The sequence below is a fragment of the Pteronotus mesoamericanus genome, unplaced genomic scaffold (assembly GCF_021234165.1).
Source record: "Pteronotus mesoamericanus isolate MK-2021 breed Mesoamerican mustached bat unplaced genomic scaffold, CSHL_Meso_final contig_90, whole genome shotgun sequence".
In the NCBI taxonomy this organism is placed as follows: domain Eukaryota; kingdom Metazoa; phylum Chordata; class Mammalia; order Chiroptera; family Mormoopidae; genus Pteronotus; species Pteronotus mesoamericanus.
Genome location: NW_026555277.1, coordinates 43820235 through 43839076, shown reverse-complemented (window position 1 = coordinate 43839076; position 18842 = coordinate 43820235). Strand labels below are relative to the sequence as shown.

The following is an 18842-nucleotide window of genomic DNA, read 5'->3' as shown; positions in this document are numbered from 1 at the left end:
AGAACCTTGGGCAGGTTCTACTCATGGCTAAGGTCAGAAGCTCCCAAAGGATCAAACAGAAACTCACAATGCCTCATAAGGTCTAGACTTAGAACTAGGGCTTGAAGCTTACTTCCCTGGGGAGATGGACCAAAAAGAAGTGAAAATTTGCTGAATAATACGATCCACAAATATACCCTTCTCCTTCCCACCAGCTGGAACGTGAATGTGTCTGTGATCCACACTTGACCATGCAGCTGAGGCCATTATTCTAGGGATGGTAAAGCCACAGGATGGAGGGTATTTGGGTCCCTGTCCCTGAGAGTCCTTGTGGAGCAGACTGCCTGCAAACTTGTCCCACTCTTATCTAGGGATTGAGAATGAAATTACCTCCACCTTATTTGTGATACTGCATTTTTAGTCCTCTTTGTTTCAGCCACTGAGACTTTGCCCTAATATACCCTCCAGCTTTTCCCTTTCCAACACAGGGAGCTTTTGTTTTTGTTTTGTTTTGCTTTAATCTCATGTCAGGTGGAAAAATAAATTACTTAGCAAGCATTCTTTCATGACTAGCAGCCCAGAAGAGGAAAGGTCCCGGAGTCAAAATGCCAAAGTTAATATTTCATATTGTCATCCTGCCACATGAGCTGCTCTACTAGATGTTTCCAATAATTCTGACAAGGAACTGACATGCCATATTCAGAACATTGCCTTCCCTAGTCTCCAGTCCAATAGGTTCACCTTCCTCTTGCATGGAGCTCCTGGCCCTGGCTCTGCCCCCGGTTCCTTCCCTGAGCCCGTGGCTGGTCTTGCAGAGCCAGGTGCCAGAGCCAGTGCTGGTATCCTTGCCTCTGACTGGCAGTGCCTCCGCCTAGCCTTGCTCCACTCAACAAACACTAAATAACAGGCTCTGGCATCTCCTGAAGCTCCGCACTCATTAGCACGCTGGGAGGTAAGTGCAGACAACCAGGGAGAATTTACCCTGCAGCAACGGGCTTCTCATATAGAAGCCAAACATACCCCAGCAGGTATCAAGTGCAGAGGTTGGGGGCCTCCAAATGCCTTGAAAATCTTTCCTTTTGCTCTCCGCAGAGTCAGCCACTTCCTCCCTTGCCCTGTGTCTCCCACAGTCCCAGATTCATTTCTGTGTCCCTTTTGCAGGAACAGCTGTCAGGCTCTTCTCCAGGGAAGTTTTCTGAGAGCCTGGGAAGCTGCCCTGGCCTCATCTGCCATCTCTTCTCCCTGCACACACTCCCTGGCTACTAGCAACTCAACCCCATTACATAAGAGCCTCCAGATCTCACTGCCTGCTCTCTTCTTTGCCCTCAATGCCTTCACTTCTCTGCCTGGCTAACTCCTTCCCATCCCCCAGGTCCTGATTAAGTGACACCTCCTCCAGGAAGCCTGGCCCTCAGCCCCCACACACAATGGTTATTTCCTCCTCTGGCTGCCCCCGATCTGTGAGCATCTCTGTTCCCCAGTCAGCCCCTCTGCATCATTGTTAGATATTTATCTGTTTCCTCCCACACATTATTCTGTGCATGATTTGAGGGAAGGGTCAAGGTCTTTTTTTGTATTTGAGTCTCCAGCACCTGGCCTAGTGCCAAACAAATGACAAGTGTTGAGTCAGTATTTGTTGATGACTGGAAGAGTCAATGAGCAAAAACAGACAAGTGAAGACATAAATAGCTAGCTCCATGGAAGTGGGCTTGGATGCATTTTTCCCTTTCCAGCACTTATTTCTGTTGAAATAAGTATTATATATTTATTTACTATCTCCTCTTCTTGCCTGTGAGCTCCCTGAAGACACAGGCAGTGTGTATTTTATCCATGGCTGTGTCCTCCGTACCCAGCTCAGAGCCTGGAACTTAGGAGGGGCGCAATAAAGTCTGCTGCATAAATGAAAAAGTGACATTGGATTGGGGCACTAGTGGATATGTGCATGGGAATCAGGAAGAAAACAAAAAGGATCCAGTCAGTTTTGTAATCTAGAGAGACCTGGCCATTTCTTCCTGGGTTTGAAAGACTGCTTTTTTCTTGGGAGAGAAAAAGAAAAGTAGGAACTGTCCCCTTGGTTTTTATAAAGACATGGACCCAGGATTCATCTAAAGTATAGGTTAAGGAAATTCAGTGTCAAACTTAGTTATAAAACAGTTATTAACTGTCTGCCCTATGGACAGAGGCCTACTTTTCATGCTAGAAAAGTGATAGTTTTTCCTTTAGTTCTGTTTTGTTACTCCTGGTGGGTGGGAGGTAGAGGTTTCCTGGCCTTGGGCCCAGAGAGAGAAAAGAGCTGAGAAAAGACCCTGAGCTGAGCAGAAGCAGCCCCTCCCTCCTCAGCCCCTGCCCACAGCCTGTGGGCACCAGGACCAGGGGGAACGGGCAGGTGAGGCGCTCCTTACGGTGGGCTGTAGAGAATGGCTGTGTGGACTCTGCTGCGGGAGGTTTAGTTTTAAGTTTTCCTTCTTGGTGCCACAATGTCCTTAGAATATCCTCAACAGCATCCATTACCCATGACAACGTTATGTCATGGGGGCCTTGGAGAGAAGGGAGGGCTGCTCTGCCCAGGCTTGGGGCAAACTGCTCCAGGGGGATTAGAGGGGCTCAGAGAAGCAATAACAGCTGGGGAGTGGGAGGGGACAAGCCACAACCACCACCGGGAAACAGACCCTTGGGTGGGAGTGGGGGTGGGAAAGCTGAGATCTTCTCTAGTCACACAAGAGTCCAGAGAATGGTAGGACTCAGGTTATTAATGGATGGATGGATGGATGGATGAGGGGGTAGATGGGAGGATGCATGGATCAGAGTGGTGGGTAGGTAGATGGACAAAAGAAGAAATGGATGAATGAGTGGATGGGGAAGTAACTGGTCTTTATCGCTCACTCTACCTACAGGTAGGTAGGCCCAAACAGAGTGCTTGGCCCAAACAGAGTGCTTGGTCAGTGGGATGCCTGAGTTATAGAGGATAAACATCTTGCTCACCTGGAACTCACTTCACTGCCTAGACTCCTTAAAAACAAGCCTGCCTCTTCTGCTTCCTGGCCCTCTGCCCTGGCAGCCCCTGTCCCAGGCTGGTACATGGATGTGCCTCAATCAGCCCAGGGGAGGAAATCTCCTAGTTAAAATATGCAACCACAGCAGCTAAGAATGCACACTGATTAGCCAAGTGCATCCCAGGCCCAGCTACTCCACTCACAGCAGTGGCCTGATTAGAGAAGAAGGTGGTTCAATCAGCACAGCCTGCAGCCCCCAGACAGGGCCCTGGCCTGGCCAGCTGCTCATGAGCAGGCCCTCCTGGGTGGGTGGGGCAGGCAGAGGGATGTAGCTGTTGCTGACCCCCAGGAAGTCAGCCCTGCTCCCAGCCTCTTTCTGACTTTTTGATACCAGGACCCCATCAGTACCTCGCAGGCTGCGAGGCTGGGTCTCCTTGCTGACCGCTTACACTTTAATCACTCAGTCATCACGGCACTTTGCAGCTAGTCCCATTCTATAGATAAGGATACCGAGGCTCCGTGAAGTCAGGTAGGCCATAGAGCTGGAATTTGAACTCAAGTCCTCAGTCCACATGTAACCTTTTAAGAGGCTGCAGTAATCTGCCAATGAGGTAGTCTGGTCAGGGACCTGCAGGGACCCTTTAAATCCAGGAAGGCTGGCCAGGTTGGGGGAGTCTAGTCAAGGAGCCACTCTTTATTTTCCCAAAGCAAAGGCCCCACAGAGCTCCATCCCTGGACCTACCTGTGGCCTCTGAATACCCCATCAGACCCTCAGACAAGAATGGGCCCCTCACCCAGCCCTCCCTACCCTCCTCTTGCAGCCTTCACAGCCAGAGCCAGGGACCTGGCCTCCTGCTTGCTCTGAGCTGGCATCACTGGCTCTGGGGGTGCCCACCCATCGAATCCCTCTTCTTTTCCAGAGTCTAACAGGCTGCTGCGAAGTTCTCATTGACTTGGAACAAGAACATGTGTAGCTCAGTCATGCTCCCACCAGTCTCTGCTCCACCAACTCCTGGCCAGGCCCACAAAGTCCTCCTCCATCTTCCCAGCATCCCACTCTCTCTTGTCCTGCCCTCACCATCACCCTGCTGCATCGTTCCCATGCCCCGGCCATACCCCAAGGCCACCCAACTTCACCAGGCTGCTCACTCTGCAGCAATGCCATCCACCTCCTCCTCTCCATCCACCCAGTAAATGCCAACTCCTCTTTCAAATCTCAAGTTGGATGTCATTTTCTTGATGGAGATTTTATAGCTCCCTTCTGCCACCTGTACCAAAAGTAAAATAAGCGCTCCCTCCTCTGGGTCCCCCTGGGTCTGCCTCTGTCATCAGAGGCTCAGTGTTCCTTGAGTGTTCTTTTCTGTTCTCATGTTTGGCTCCCCTGTCAGATTGCCAGATTGCTAGATTTTGAAGGTAGAGCCTCTGTTTTCCTTTTTCCTCTAGCTCCCAGCTCAGAGGAAGTACTTAGTAATGTTTCATCAACCAATCAGCAAATAATTCTCAGAATGAAGCCTTTCCTGTGCCTCCCAGCACACTGACTGGCACACTGCAGTGGAGTAATAAGTGAACGTGGATGGTGGGTGGGGAAGAGCCGATTGTCCAGCATAGATTCAAATTTTTGCAGAATGGACACGAGTGAGAATCCCCCTGCAGTGAGACATTTCAAGAACTCTCTCTGACCCACCAATGAGCTACAGGAGGTCCAACATAGCTTCACAAGACTGTCTGTGGTCCTGCCTAGTTGAACCCTGCATTGCCCATCTCCTGGCAAAGGAGATGATGAACTGTGACCACCGTGCATCATCAAGCTAGAAAGGGAGCTTATTAAGCAACAGAATGACAACTCAGTTCCTTGGGTATCAGCCAACTACAAATCACTCCAAGGCAGACATTCTGTAATCTTCCATCCATCAAGCCAGTCCACAGGTCCAAGGCCAAGGCCAATGAATGACAAAGTAACCCCACACCCATCAGAAGAGTTTCCTCAGTGAGTGTGTCTTCTAGGAAGAGAGGCTAATTTGATTTAATTTATATATGTGCCTCCTGCCTTTTGAGAGGGAGGGAATCACAAGAGAGCTCAATTTCTCCCCAGAATCATAATAGTGGTAGACCAGATACATGGTTATAGGTGTGGTATACAAAATCATCGCCAGTACTCTAAGTGTATTTCTATGTTATCTTATTTCCCATAGAATGAAGATGAAAACATTTTTAGTAGTGCAGACTGTAAGAATGTCATTAGATTCCTCTGAATCTCTTTTTAAAAAATGTAAAACATTAAGTTCCACTAGGAAGTTTCCTTCTCTCCTTATCTCCCTTGATCCTTCTTCCTAAGACCCAGGAACCCCTGAGAAAATGTCTGTAATTTAAATTTTATTCCAGGAATACTTGTTTTGTTAATCTACATAAATAAAATCATCTTGAAGATGGAAAGCCTTTTGTACACAAAGGTGTCTATCACAGTGTTTCAAGTAATAGCAAAATATCAACATAGCCTGAAATCTAAAAACAGGGAAAGGGTTAAGTAAATTATACTACAACAAGCCTATGAGATATTATATGGTCAGTAACAATGGTGGTTAGATGACAATGTCAGATCAGTTCCATCAATATGTGTTAGCTAGTCGCCACGTGCCAGGCACTGAAATAAGTAGGTATCCAGCCAAGAATGGAAAGATAAATAATATATAGACTCCTAAAAGAACCTCACACACTATTTTTAGAACACGTTAAAGAAAAAATGTTTACATATATTACATTTTAAAAGAGTAAGATATGATGTATGTTTGGAAAAACACATTTTCATGTCCAGTATGTTCGCTATAATGATCACATTCCTCTCACCAACCCCATTAACACATTCCAAGCTCCCATCTCCCTATTGTGAGATTCTGCTGCACCCCCTGATCCTGGATGAGGAATAATGTCTTTTCATGACTGTTTACATGTATCATTCAGTCCTAGCCATCCCTCGTCACCATTAGTCATCTTGAGCTGGTGTGTCAGTGTTTGTCGTAGCCAGAGACTCTCTCAAAGTGTCTCAGGGCAAGTCCCAGCCTATGCAGCTCTGCTCAGCATCGCTGCTTAGCCATGCACAGCCCCAGAGCCACCCAGGAGAAAACAGATGGAGACCCAGGCATCTGTGCTTCCAGAAATAGGCAGTTTTACAGGGTCTCACACAGACATACACTGCCTTGTCCATGGCTGTGATGCACCTTAGATAGAAGGCACTAAGAAGAAGGAAAGATGAGCCCTGGTTAGTGCGGCTCAGTGGATTGAGTGACAGTCTATGAACTAAAGAATCGACAGTTCAATTCTCAGTTGGGGCACATGCCCAGGTTGTGGGTGGGATCACCAGTTGGGGGCACTTGAGAGGCAATCATACACTGATGTCTCTCTCCCTCTCTTTCTCCCTCCCTTTCTCTAAAAATAAATAAATAAAATCTTTTTAAAAAAAGAAGAGGGAAAGATGGAAACAGTGGACCTCTTACTTGTAGTTGGCACCCACTTGAGCCTGAGCTTTTTACTTTCGGAACCAATAATCTCAGAGAACACTTTTGGGGCCGGGCTTCTGATCCAGCCTCACACCATATACCATCCATCTACCCCCAGGGTCGTATGGGATCCAATGTGGAGCCAGGGCCACAGTGCAGACATACCCTTACCGCTGTGGGGCATTTCCCCTCAAGCTATCCCTTTCTCCATAGTGCCATAACCTCTCTATTTTAGTATCCTGAATAAAGGCTACATTTCTCATGCTCCACTGGCCCTGAAACTAAGCTCTGGACAATAGGATGTAAACAGAAGGGCAACAACTTCCTTAAACCCTCTTTTAAAGGTAGTTAGGGTGGACTGTTCCCCCTTTTTATTCATTAGTCCCTCCTGCTGCCTGGAATGTGGACAAGCTGTCTAGAGCTCTGGTTTCCATCTTGGATTATTGAAATGAGAGCCATATTCTAGGGATGGAAAAGCATGAGCTGGCTGGGGCATAAGAGGAGCAGAAATAGTTTATCAATCATGCATTGCTCACCTCCAGGCTTGTATAGGAGAGGGAAATAGCAATTTCTCTTCCTCCTCTTCTTATTTTGCTAAGTTACTGCTGGTTTGAGTTGCTGTTACTTGCAGCAGAACACACTGGAGAGTCCTTTCCCTGCCCATGAACCTCAGGCTCTTCATCTGCAGCAGCTCTCCAATGGAACAAGGGAAGATTTCCATCCTCTCTTCCTCTCCCAAGAAGCTCTGTGATCTTTATGCAGATTTATCCACAACCACCTCAATAACCTCTGAAGACCACATACCAAAGGAATGTGCAAGGTGTAACCTTTGTCAAGACAAAAATGTGTGTTATAAACAAAGTATTGAATATAGTAATAACGGTTAACTCTTAATCATAGGACTATGGGTGATTTTTCTTCTTTCTTTTTCTATATGTTCTCATTTTCTTCAATGAACATTTATTACTCTTAATCATAAAAAGTAAACAACTTAATAAAAACAATGTGGTATGTCTCGAATGAAAAAATGTAGAGCTGTCTCTGACGACCACTCTAAAGCCCAGAAAATAGCTGGTATTGCCAGAGCAGGCAAAGAAGGGGGTTCTGCCAGCCCTGGCCAGGTAGTTCAGTTGGTTAGAGCGTCATCCCTATACGCCAAGGTTGCAGGTTCAATCCCTCCTCAGGGCACATACATGCAATAATCATCCAGTGAATACATAAATAAGTGGAATAACAAATCAATCTCTCTCTTTCCCTCCCTCCCTCTCTCAAAAAGAAAAAAAAAAAAGAAAGAAAAAGAAAGTAGAGGTGCTCCCCTTAAGGGACCATGCATGGAAGGTATGTTTGGTGGGCCACCATGCTAAGTGATTTGCATATACTATCTCTAGTCTTCATATACCCCAAAGTCAGGCACTACCTCCATGTCATAGATGAGAAAACTGAAGCTTGGAAAAATTAAGTATTTTCCTCAGGGTCACACAGCTGATTGATAGAGCTGCAATTTTGATGCAAGTCTCCCCAGCTATAAAGCCTACACTATTTCCCATATGAAGCTATTTCATACCCCTGGATTTTGGAGTAACTGGACCCACCACATCACTCTTATAATGGTTAGGACTCTATTGGTTATAGATGGAAGAAACTCCAACGCAAGCCAGAGTAAGGTAAGGGAGTTAAATGGCTTGAAAAACTGAGAAGTCAGGGAGTAGTTTCGACTGCAACTTGACTGGCGCGCAAGCCATTGCGGCAGGACTCGTTTCACTCAGTGTATCGGCCTCATCTTCTTAGACCATGGCAGCAACCTGGGCCACAGCTCTGACCTACAGGCAGCCAGGTTTATAGCCAAAGGGGAGAAGCACATATCTTTGCTCCAGAATCCTCAGCAAAAGTGTCTGTTATCTCATTGGCTCTGTGAGACTCATATGCCCATCCCTGAACCAGTCCCTGCAGCCTCAAGAATGCCAGGAGGTGGTGTTAACCCCACCCCCAAAGGGCTGAAAGTTGATGAGATGGTATTTCCCAAAGGACATTCCAAGGGCCATTTAACAGGAGAGGGGTGAAGGAATGACAGGGCACAACGGCATCCCCCAAATGCCGGTGCCTGCGGAGAGCCTCTGCTGCCCTCAGCCTACTGCTGGAACCATTTCTCTGTGTAAATGCTCGAAAGAGCATCCTTACCTTACCTCTGACAAGTGGGCAACGCATGGAAAAATGGCTTCTGTGAGACCCACTTACTCCTTTCTTAAATGGACATTGTTCTACTTGAAATCCTTTAGTGAGGAGCAAACAGGCATCACACATCTGCCTGGATGTGGACTCAGAGCCAGAGACATTGGACGATTTATTGATTGATCCACCAAATCTAAATTTGTCCCTGCAGGCCAATGCTAACAGGCCACATTTCACTTAGTATTAGGCCAAGTTTGACTCCATAAAGCCGATTCCTTTAAGATTCCTTCTAATAGATTAATTTCCATTGCTAGTTCAAGTCAACAAGCATATATAAAGCACCAACTATATGTGTGTCATGGATCGCTGAGCTGGGAACGTGGTAATGGAGGTGACTCGGATCCTGCTCACAGCTCAGCGGATGGGGCAGGTCTGGGAACACATGTGTTCAGTGTTGTGCAGATAATGCTTACTGGTTTTCTATGGCTGGCCCAGTAAATTACCACACACTGGGTGGCTTGAAACAACAGAGATGCCATTTTCTCACAGTTCTGGATGCCAGAGTTGGAAATCCTGATATATGTAGGGTTGATTCCTTCGAGAAGTTCTGAGAAAGAATCCATTCCATGTCCCTCTCCTAGCTCTTGGTGGCTTCTCTCTGTGAGCTAGTGGCAATCCTCGGCATTCTTTGGCTTGTAGACACACCACTCCAGTCTCTGTCTCCATCTTCACGTGGCCATACGCTCTGAGTCTGTGTCAACTCTTCCTTACTTTTTCTCTTACGAAGACAGTTGTCACTGAATTTAGGGCCCGCCCTAATCCAGAATGATACCACTTCAAGACCTTTAGTGAGATTTCATCTTCAAAGACCCTTTTTCAAAATAAATTCACAGTCCCAGACGCTGGGTGGACATATCTTTTGGAGTCCTCCATTTTCACCCACACAACTCACTGTGTAGGGTATGAATAGGATCAGAGAAGGGAGAGGTTTTCTGCCTCTACAAGGCAATGGCGATGGTGTCTTCACAGACAAAGCTGTGGCTGAGGTCTCTGAGGAAAGAACGGAAGTTTGTAAGGGAAGGAAGGAGACAAAAGGCATTCCACGCAGCAGCAGGAGCTGAAGCAAAGAAAAGAGAGCAGGTAGTCACCTTGATGGAACTAGCAGTAGTGTGGGATGGCTGGGACAAGGAAGGAGAGTGACAGAAGATGAGACTGGAGAGGGAGGTGGCGCCAGACCTTGAGGGGCTTGAGAGCCTTGGAAGGGAGTCTGGACTTGATCCTGGGCATCACAGAGCCACTGAAGAAGGAACTGGTTTGTTTCAGTTTATTTTGTGTGGATGAGCACTCAGTTCTTCTCAAAGGCTCGCTCTTTTGTTATGGCTTTTATGCATTTCCTTTGCAATCTTGGCGATGAATAGATGTGAGCTATTTGAGGGCAAGACGTATTTGATTTACCTTTGTATCTAGCACAATGCCTATGTCTGAGGTCTAACACACATTATGTGCTCAGTAAACATGTTCTGTTTAATGAATGAACTGAAAAAGGTGATCACGAAGAGCAGGTGGCCTCCGGTCCTCACCCATCAGCGGCAGCGTGGGATAAAGCACAGAACTTGTGTTTATGAGATGGTGTCCAAATCACAGTTCTGCCACTTATGAGCTCTGTGACCTCAGGCAGCCCCTTCACTTTCCGGTTCTCACTTTGCTCTTCTGAATGACGGAAATCATCATCACTGCCATAAACACTGCCGGTTAATGTCTGAACCTCAGGCAGTGCATGCCCAGGGCAGCCTCCCATAAACAGGAATTGGATCTGAAGAGGCGGGAGTGCTGAGGGAGTGGGGCCCAGAGCCGGGGCTGGCCAGGTCAGCATCTCCAGCAGCTTGGATGCCAGAGGCTCAGGGGGACGCCAATGACGCCACTGGCATCAGGGCAGCCTCTGGCTGTGGCAGTGTCAGGGATGTTGCTTCCGTGACAAGTCATGGAGCTGCCACCACAGCTGCTCACACACGCTGTGTGGTTGTCCCTCTGAGGGAACTAGCGTTTTCCCAGACCTAAAGCCAGAGGTGGGGACAGGTGGGCTCCGGAAAGGCCATGGTGGGACCCTGCCTCAACAAAAGGGACTGGGGTTTCCTGCCTGACGTGAGTCCACCCAAGCTGCCTCCCAGGTCCCAGCTCCCACAGGCTGCTCCCAGAGGCCTGGGGATAGAGCAGACATGGTGCTTTGTTCTCCACTGTCCTCTCCCCAGGGTGGTGGGGGTGTCCTGGCTCTGGGCCTCTTCTGTCCTCCCACCTCCCTGTGCTATTTGAGTCCCAGGTGAACATGGCCCTCTTCTCCCAGGCATCAGCTCACTGGTGCGGAGCTGCTCCTCACCAAGCTGGGACAATCAGAACGTTTCCCTGAGGATTTGGATTTGGGACACTGTCCACTGGCTGCAAGGGCAGGCTGTGAGGCTCTAGCACCTGCCAGCGTTGCCGATCACACCAGGGGCACACGTGGCCCCAGCTGTGAGCAGCAGGAACAAGTAGTGATGAGAGAGGAGAGTGAGGTATAAACAGGAAACTGAAGATGAGAGAAGACACCCATGGAGGGGGTGGCAGACCCTGCACCTCTGTGCCCTGCAAGCCCCGCTCTCCTTCCTGAGAGCCTCTCCTTCAACTGAAACTACATCGAGTGGGTTTCAGCTTCACGTAACTGGGAAATCCCAGCCAGAGATGTGCGTCCCCAATTCAGTGCTGACGCAGGATGACGACGTTCGGCGCGGGTGGAGCACCTCTTAGGGGCTGTAGGGCCCCATGTGCCTGACAAGGGTTAATTCTATAACTTTTGTGGCAATGCTTTGAGGAAGTATTATTTTGTGTCCAATTTCAGATGAGGAAACTGAGATACACCAGGAGGTATTAAGAAAGTGTGCCAAGGTGACCCAGCAGTGAACAGAGGGGCTGGCCTCCAAGGGCAGAGTCCACACCTGTGACCCCAGGTCACACGGCCAGGCTGGGACACAAAGGGTTGGTTTCTTCCCCAGAGACCGGTGATGAGCTGGCAGAGTGGGAGATACTTTGTAACCACTGTGATAAGTAGAGAAGAGACTTATGCACTGGTGGTAGCCAGTGCTGTGGGAGTCACCCCTGGGGCAGTCAGAGAGGGCTTCCCTGACGGGTGGCCATAAAGCTGGGCCACGAAAGATGTGTAGGAGTCCATCAGGGTAGAAATGGAGAAGACATTATCATAGGTAGAGGCAAGAGATGGCACCAAGGTGTACAGGGACAAAAGCCTGGTCCACCTTGTCTGGCCCACACTGACCTTAGTCTCTTCTGAAATTCTATTGCACTGCTTAGGGGTGCCCACAGGCTAATCAAATGCCCAATGGAAAGGTGCTCTGCTGGTCTCCTTTGTATCCATAGAGGCACATTTGCATGGCTGGTTCCTGCCTCTTTAAACCAATGTTGCGCCCCAGCCTTGTGCCGTAAGCTGATCCCCATGAGAAACGACCCCCATTGCCTCAAAGACTTTCTATTTTCACCCAGTTCCAGGGAAACCAAACCTGTGGCATGTCCTTCTTTTGGCTCCTCCCCCTGCTTTCAGGCCCGGCATCTAATCCCTCCCTTAGTGCTCATTTCACCCAGGTAGTGCCTCTGTCCATTCAGCTAAGGCCCATGTCTGCAGCACCCAGCACCCTCGGACCCCACCCTGTTCCCAGCCATGCAGCTCCAAATGCCCTGGCCAGCATGCCCCGCACGTCTACACCAAAGGGCTCAGTGACAGTGCAGAATTGTTGGGCTGCTTCTCTGCCCGGCAGTGAGGTCCCAATAGACTCTGAAAAGCCCTCCCCCTGGATCCTGCACTAATCTCAACAAACAAAATCCTTAATGCATCGCTGGGCTCCCTGGAAAGTCCAGGAAATTTTCACGGCCAAACATGGAGTTAAGAAAAGAGCAAGAAAGATCAGAAAATTACAGCTCACTGGTAAAAGCCAGGGTTTCCTTGAGGGCAAATGTCCACACCATGATAAGAAGACTAAGCCCTGTGTTGAAGGCAAGGTCAGAGACCTGAGCCCAAAACTCTGACTTTAACAAGGGGCCTTTGAAGGGGCTAAAGTGACTCCAGGTCTCTGAAGCTCCTTGGCTCTCAGCAGACGTGTATATCAACCACCTCTGAAAAATTAACCTCCCAATCTAGGTCTGACTTGGTTTTCAGACAAGTTCAATTCAAAAAGAGCTTTCTATAGAAATTACAAACATATATATAATAAAATGGGTGAAGGACAGCAGAATGACAAGTGAATTTAGATCTTCCAAAGCTTTTGACACTGGGCTTGTAATATACAGATTATAAAATAACCCTATACTAAATGAAGAAAGAACTGAAATATGGAGCTAAATGTATACAAGGACCAAGAAATGAGTAAAAATAGGCAGGCAACTGTGAAAATGGGTAACACAGAACTTTTAGAAATGAAAATTAAACTATTGAAGTTAAAAATTTAGTGTTTGGGTTAAACAGCTGATTAAATACAATTGAATAGGGAATTGGTGATCTGGAAGCTAGAGCCGAAGAAATTTATGAGAATACAATTCAGACGGGAAGATGGAACATAGGAGAAGGAGCAACAGGAATGAAAGGGAGCCAATATTCAGAGAAGTGATGGCTGAGAGGATTTCCAGAACTGATGACAAGTCATGAATATGCAGAAACATAAATATACTAAATAAGGCTAAATAAACAAATCCACACTGATAATGTTCCAGTAAGCATGCGGAAAAACTAATGAGAGAGAAGATCTTAAAAGCAGTAAGAGAGTCAAGGCAGGTCACCCCAAAGGACTGACGATTACAGCGACAGCAAAATTCTCAACAGTAACAGAAGAAAGTAAAACAAGACCATCAAAACTAGGTTTACAAACACTTCAACTTCTCTTTAAAAACTTCTAAATAATGAACTTCAGGAAGAAGAAACATGACCTTTGAAGAAGTATGGCAAAGAACAAAAAAAAAATGGTAAACATGTAGGCAGACACAAACCAGACCTTGTTTCTATGGAAAATATAATAATCACAACACCAATAACAATATAAGAATATACTATTTATGAGGCTAAAAATGGACAGACCTAAAGTATTCAATTACAATGTCATGTCAGGCAGGAGAAGGGTGAGTATATTAAAGTATTTAATATTCTTGTGTTGTTTCTCAGACTGTTGAGGAGAAATGTTCAGATATTGTTTAATGATGTTAAGCGCAAAAGGTAAAAAACAAATGTAAAAACTAAAAGACTAGAAATTAAATGTTCGACATAAAATGCAGATGTAAAAAAGAATTTTAAATGTTAAACCAAAAATAACCATAAAAAAGCAATAAAAATAAAGCAGGAGAAAGAGATACAGAGAAGACAGGCAAAGAGAAACAAGAGACAAATACAAATATAACAACAATCACAACAAACATAAAAGGACTAAAATCACCTATTAAAATATAAAGCTTAGCAGATTTGATAAAAAATATAAATATATGCTATTTAAAACAGATTGATCAAAACCATAAAGACACAAAAAGGTATTGGAGAGTAAAAAAGATGGAAAAAAGTATACCAGATCATGTTTAACTGAATAAATTTGGGGTAGCTATATTGAAATCAAACTATACTTTAAGACAGAAAGCAATGGAGTCAATACCATATAACAAGTTCACTCTCCAGGATGTTATAAAGCCTATTAACTTATATTCCCTTGATGAGAGACCTTTAAACTTATTAGAAATATAAGAAGAAAATTAAAAAATTATCTTCATAGTGGGAGAATTCAACCTATCTTCTTAACTGTTGACAGATCAAGCAGACCAAAATTTGGGAAAGATACAGACATTTGGATAACTTCATCAATTATCTTAGTTAAAATTCTATATCCAGGAAATAGTTGGGACACATGTTTTGAAGCACATAATGAAAACATTTACAAAAACCAACCACATATTAAGCCATAAAGTGGTTCTCAACCCATTTCAAACACATTTTTATTATGCAACTAAGGTGTAAATCAATAACAAAAAGATAACCAAACAATCAAAACCACCACCACCAGGCTGGCTAGACAGTCTGCTTTACCAGGGAAATCAAGGACTGCAGGCTGTTCCATCCTGATGCCTGATCATCCCTCAGGATGGTGTCCTCATCTCCCCAGCTGAAGCCTGGCCATAGGCATGTTTGTCTGCCAGCTTGCAGAAAGAGAAAGAGTCCAGGACAAGCAATTTTATTTTAAACTCACATTGCATTGGTGCTAATTTAATCACATGGATAGGCCACACTCAGCCCAACAGAGGCTGAAAATGTAGTGTCTGGCTTTACAGTCGTGTCCAGGAAAATGTAGAGTTCAGAGTTGGAGTTTCATCCAGCATTCTGCCACACGCCCAGACTCATTCTCTGAAGTATAATATTATTACCAAAACCACAAAAGAATAGGAGGAAAAAAAGACAATTTCTGGCCAATCTCACTCATGAAAAGAGATACAAAAATCCAAAACAGGAATAAGGAAAACCTTACTCCAACAACTTAGAAAATATATAAACAGAATTAAGCATTCTAACAGATTTTTTTAAACAATGATCCTCTCAGAGTAGCTCTACTGTCAGTTGATTCTTGCAGATGAGAAAATAAAGACAAAGAGAAGTTAAATGACTCATTCAAGGTCACCTAGCAAGCTGAAGGCTCCAAGTTCCCACCTGCATCCTAGCCCCCTTAAATGCCACGGCCCAGACACAGAAAGCAGCCAGGACACTTGGAGGGGGCCACGCCCTTTGTAGTTACACATCAATTACGTCCACTTTTCTGAGTCCACTATGAACCAGACAAGCCCCTGATTTTCTAGTCTTATAAACTAACTTCATGAGCACTTGGACAGCACTTACTTTACAAAGCACCCTGACATGCATTATGCCTTAATTCTCACAGAAATCCAGTGAAGTGGAGAGTATCAATGCCAATTTGCAGGTGAAGAAGCCAGAACTGGCCTCCTGGATTACTTTGGCCATCTTCTCATCTCTGGGGGCCCCAGCCACCGTAGTGGGCCTCGACATGCTCCCTGCACAATCGTACTGCCAGCTCCCTGTGGGAAAACCGGCTCCTGAAGGTGTCTTGGGGACCAAGGGACAGTCTTGTTCTGAGAAGCCCCAGAGGGCAGAGACTGAGGCCAGAGGGCAAAGGGCAGCAGGCTGGGTTCGGGGAGTGCAATTCCTTCAGCTGTCCCTGGAAGGAGCCCGCCCCCAGCCTGCTGCTTTGATGTCCCCATTTAAAGGCTGGAGCAGGATTATAGCTCCCCCCTCCCTACACCACACACACGCACACACACATACTTCACACATTATTTATAGATTTATAGATGGACAGGAAGCTTTGCTGTAGGAGAAAGAGGACAGATTAGGAATCAGACACTCTGAGCTCTGGTTTTGTCTCTGTCAGTCACTCACCCACATGTGATCCTGAGCAAATCACTGTTCTGAGCCTCATCTGCAAGGCACCCCCAGCAGCTTCCGTGAAGTGCTAGATGTAGAGAGATGGGCTGGCAGCGAGGGAAGGGGATGCTTCCTGGCAGCATTAGTATTTTTCATTGCAAAAGTCAGGTCTGTTCTCTGGCTCAGCAACTGTTCTTGAACATTAGCACATTGGGGATGGCCAGGGGACCCATAAATCCTACCTGTCTTAAGCAGGATAGAGGCTCAGCTACTGTAATGAAACCTCCAACTAACAGTACTTTAAATAAGAACTGTATTTCTCTCTTATGTAACAAGCAACCTGGGCTTGATGTCATGCCTCCATAACATCAGTGGCCAGGATTCTCCCATCTGTTGCTCTGCCATCCCTTGGGTGTTACTCTCATCATATGGTCCAAATGGCTGCCACCACCGCTGGGTTGCATGAAACAGGTTGGAGGGACAAGGCTCACCCTTCCTTCTTAAGGACACAATCCCCTCCCTCCAACCTATTGGGCAGAACTTAGTTGCATGACAGAACCTAGCTACAGTGGAGGCTAGGATATGAGGTACCTAGTCTTTAGCCGAGCAGCCATGTATCCAGTTTAAAATCCTACAAATATTGAGAAAGGGGGACAGACATTGGAGGATAATTTCCAGTCTCTTCTACACACACCATCCCTCTCTTTCCACACTTCAGGGGAATGAGAAAATTGGAGGCGGGGGGGGTGGCGGTTAAAGGGACTCTCTAGCTTGGTCTTGCTTGGCATGCATTTTGAATTTGCAGTGACTTTTAAAGGCTCTGTTTGGAGACACTATGTTAGGGAATTCAGCAAAAGGACCAGGCCTCACACAGGTGAACTCCAGTACAATGGGAAACACCTCCTTCCTGCTCTCAGAGGAGAGGCCTGAGATAGTTGCTAAAGGCAGAGGCAGGCTCAACACAGCATCAGCAAAGGGAGGACCTGCTCATAGCCATAGGCATGTCTGCCCAGCTGGACGCCCAGCCCCTGACGGTCCTGCCCTCAGTCACCCCACCCGTCACCCACTGGGAGCAGAAGTGAGTACCAGCACCCTTCCCTAGTCTTCGCCATTGCACACTTCTTTGTCCATGGAGGCAATGGCTGAGCCACTGGGAATAGAACCCAAAGCTCAGAGCTGGGGTTCAAGAAGCCCCAGCCCTCCCTGAGGGCCTGCACCATCAGCATTGCTGGCAGATTCAGGGCGCTAGGAGACTGGAGCTGGCAAGGCGTGTGCCCTGGCAGACGCCACCGGGGGCGCAGGAGCCCCTCACAGAGAGCTGCGGAGCCCTGTTGAAGACTGACTGCTCAGGGACAAGGGCCAAAGGCAGCCTCTGGCACCGGGCCCTCGCGCGTGGGAGAAAATAAGAATGCCAATATTAGTTTAGCCACTTACAGGGGGCCCCTTGTGCCAGGCATCATGTTAAGGGCTTTATGTATATTTTATAGAGAGAAATTTCTTATTTATTGTTCATAAAATCCCTATGGAGAATGAGGGAACTGAAGCTACAAGAAGTGAAATAACGCTGCAAATCACAGGGCCGGTGAGGGGTGGGTGGCAGGATTCAAAGCCAATTCGGTCTGGCTCCCTCAGGAGCGGGCTTCACCGCCACGGCTCAGAGCAAACTCAGAGCGGAGTGGGCCTGGCCTAGAGTTGGGCGGGCCTCGGGGCCCATCCCAGCCCTTCGTGCCCTCCAGCAGGGCCTCTGAGCCTCAACTTCCTCCTCTGCTTCAAGGGCCTAGTGGGGACCACCCCGCGTGGCTTCACATTGTGGTAGTGACACACCAGCATTGTCTCCAGCACGCGCACTGGACAAAGGTGACCTGCCTTTGCTCCTCTCCTGCCGTGACTGAACCTCACGGGCTGCAGGGACCTTGGCCCTGGCGGCCGCCGCTCCGGCCCCCGCCTCGCTACCTCCCGGGCCCCAGGACTCCGCGGCGATCAGTCCTTCACCCCATTTCATTGTTCCCCTTAGCTTTCCTCCTCTGTGATGTGTTAGCTATCCGTGCCTCGAGCTGCGTTTTGTTCATTGTGATGCACTACTACCATGGAGGCTCAGTGAGGACAGGGGCGCTTTTCTGGTTTCACGCACCACTGTACCCTCAACGTCCAGATAAGAACCTGGCCAGCAGTAGGCACTCAGTAAAATCAACGACTCCATCAATCAAACTCTAGCAGACTGCACAAATGCTTGTTCCCACCCCTAGGGATAAGCTGAACAAAGTGTGTGTGGTGGGAGGGGGGCACTCGCGCACAAACACACACGTTCAGACAGAGTGAGGGGCGACGCTGCTTGGCACCTTAGGACCTCAGGCTACCGTGGGGTGGCACATTCCCTCCTTCAGAAACTCAGAAGTGACACAGTGGGACCCAGCTCCAGGAACAGCAGTGCTCTGCCCCCCAGACACCGCAAGTCAGGTCTCACTCCTTTCCAGAAGACCCTCAGGAAGACAGTCTCTCCCTGCAGAGCCCAAACCAACCCCTGGGCCCCAGCCTCTGAGCCCTTCCAGATGACGGCTTCCTCGGGTTCCCCAAGGCGGGACACCCAGGCACTTGGCATTTCCACCAGGCCTCTGTTCCTTCCACAGCACAGTGGGTTCTGGAACGTTCTGAGGAATGGGCTTTTTTGGCCAGCGAGGGCAAACCCTAAGAATCAGATAAACACCAGCCGCTGGCCTCCACCTCTCTCTCGGGACTGATTCATGAGGCCCCGGCGTGCCCATT

General features: G+C 47.5%; 1 long non-coding RNA gene across 1 annotated transcript in view; it reads right to left on the bottom strand.

The window, feature by feature from the left end:
- LOC129080537 (uncharacterized) overlaps positions 1-14770 on the bottom strand; it is a 32142-nt gene extending 17372 nt beyond the window's left edge. The window contains exons 1-2 of the long non-coding RNA XR_008530187.1: positions 14736-14770; positions 7003-7293 (exon numbers count right to left, since the gene is read on the bottom strand). This is a non-coding gene — a long non-coding RNA (uncharacterized LOC129080537). The remainder of the gene's footprint in view (positions 1-7002; positions 7294-14735) is intronic.
- Positions 14771-18842: the final 4072 nt, after the last annotated feature.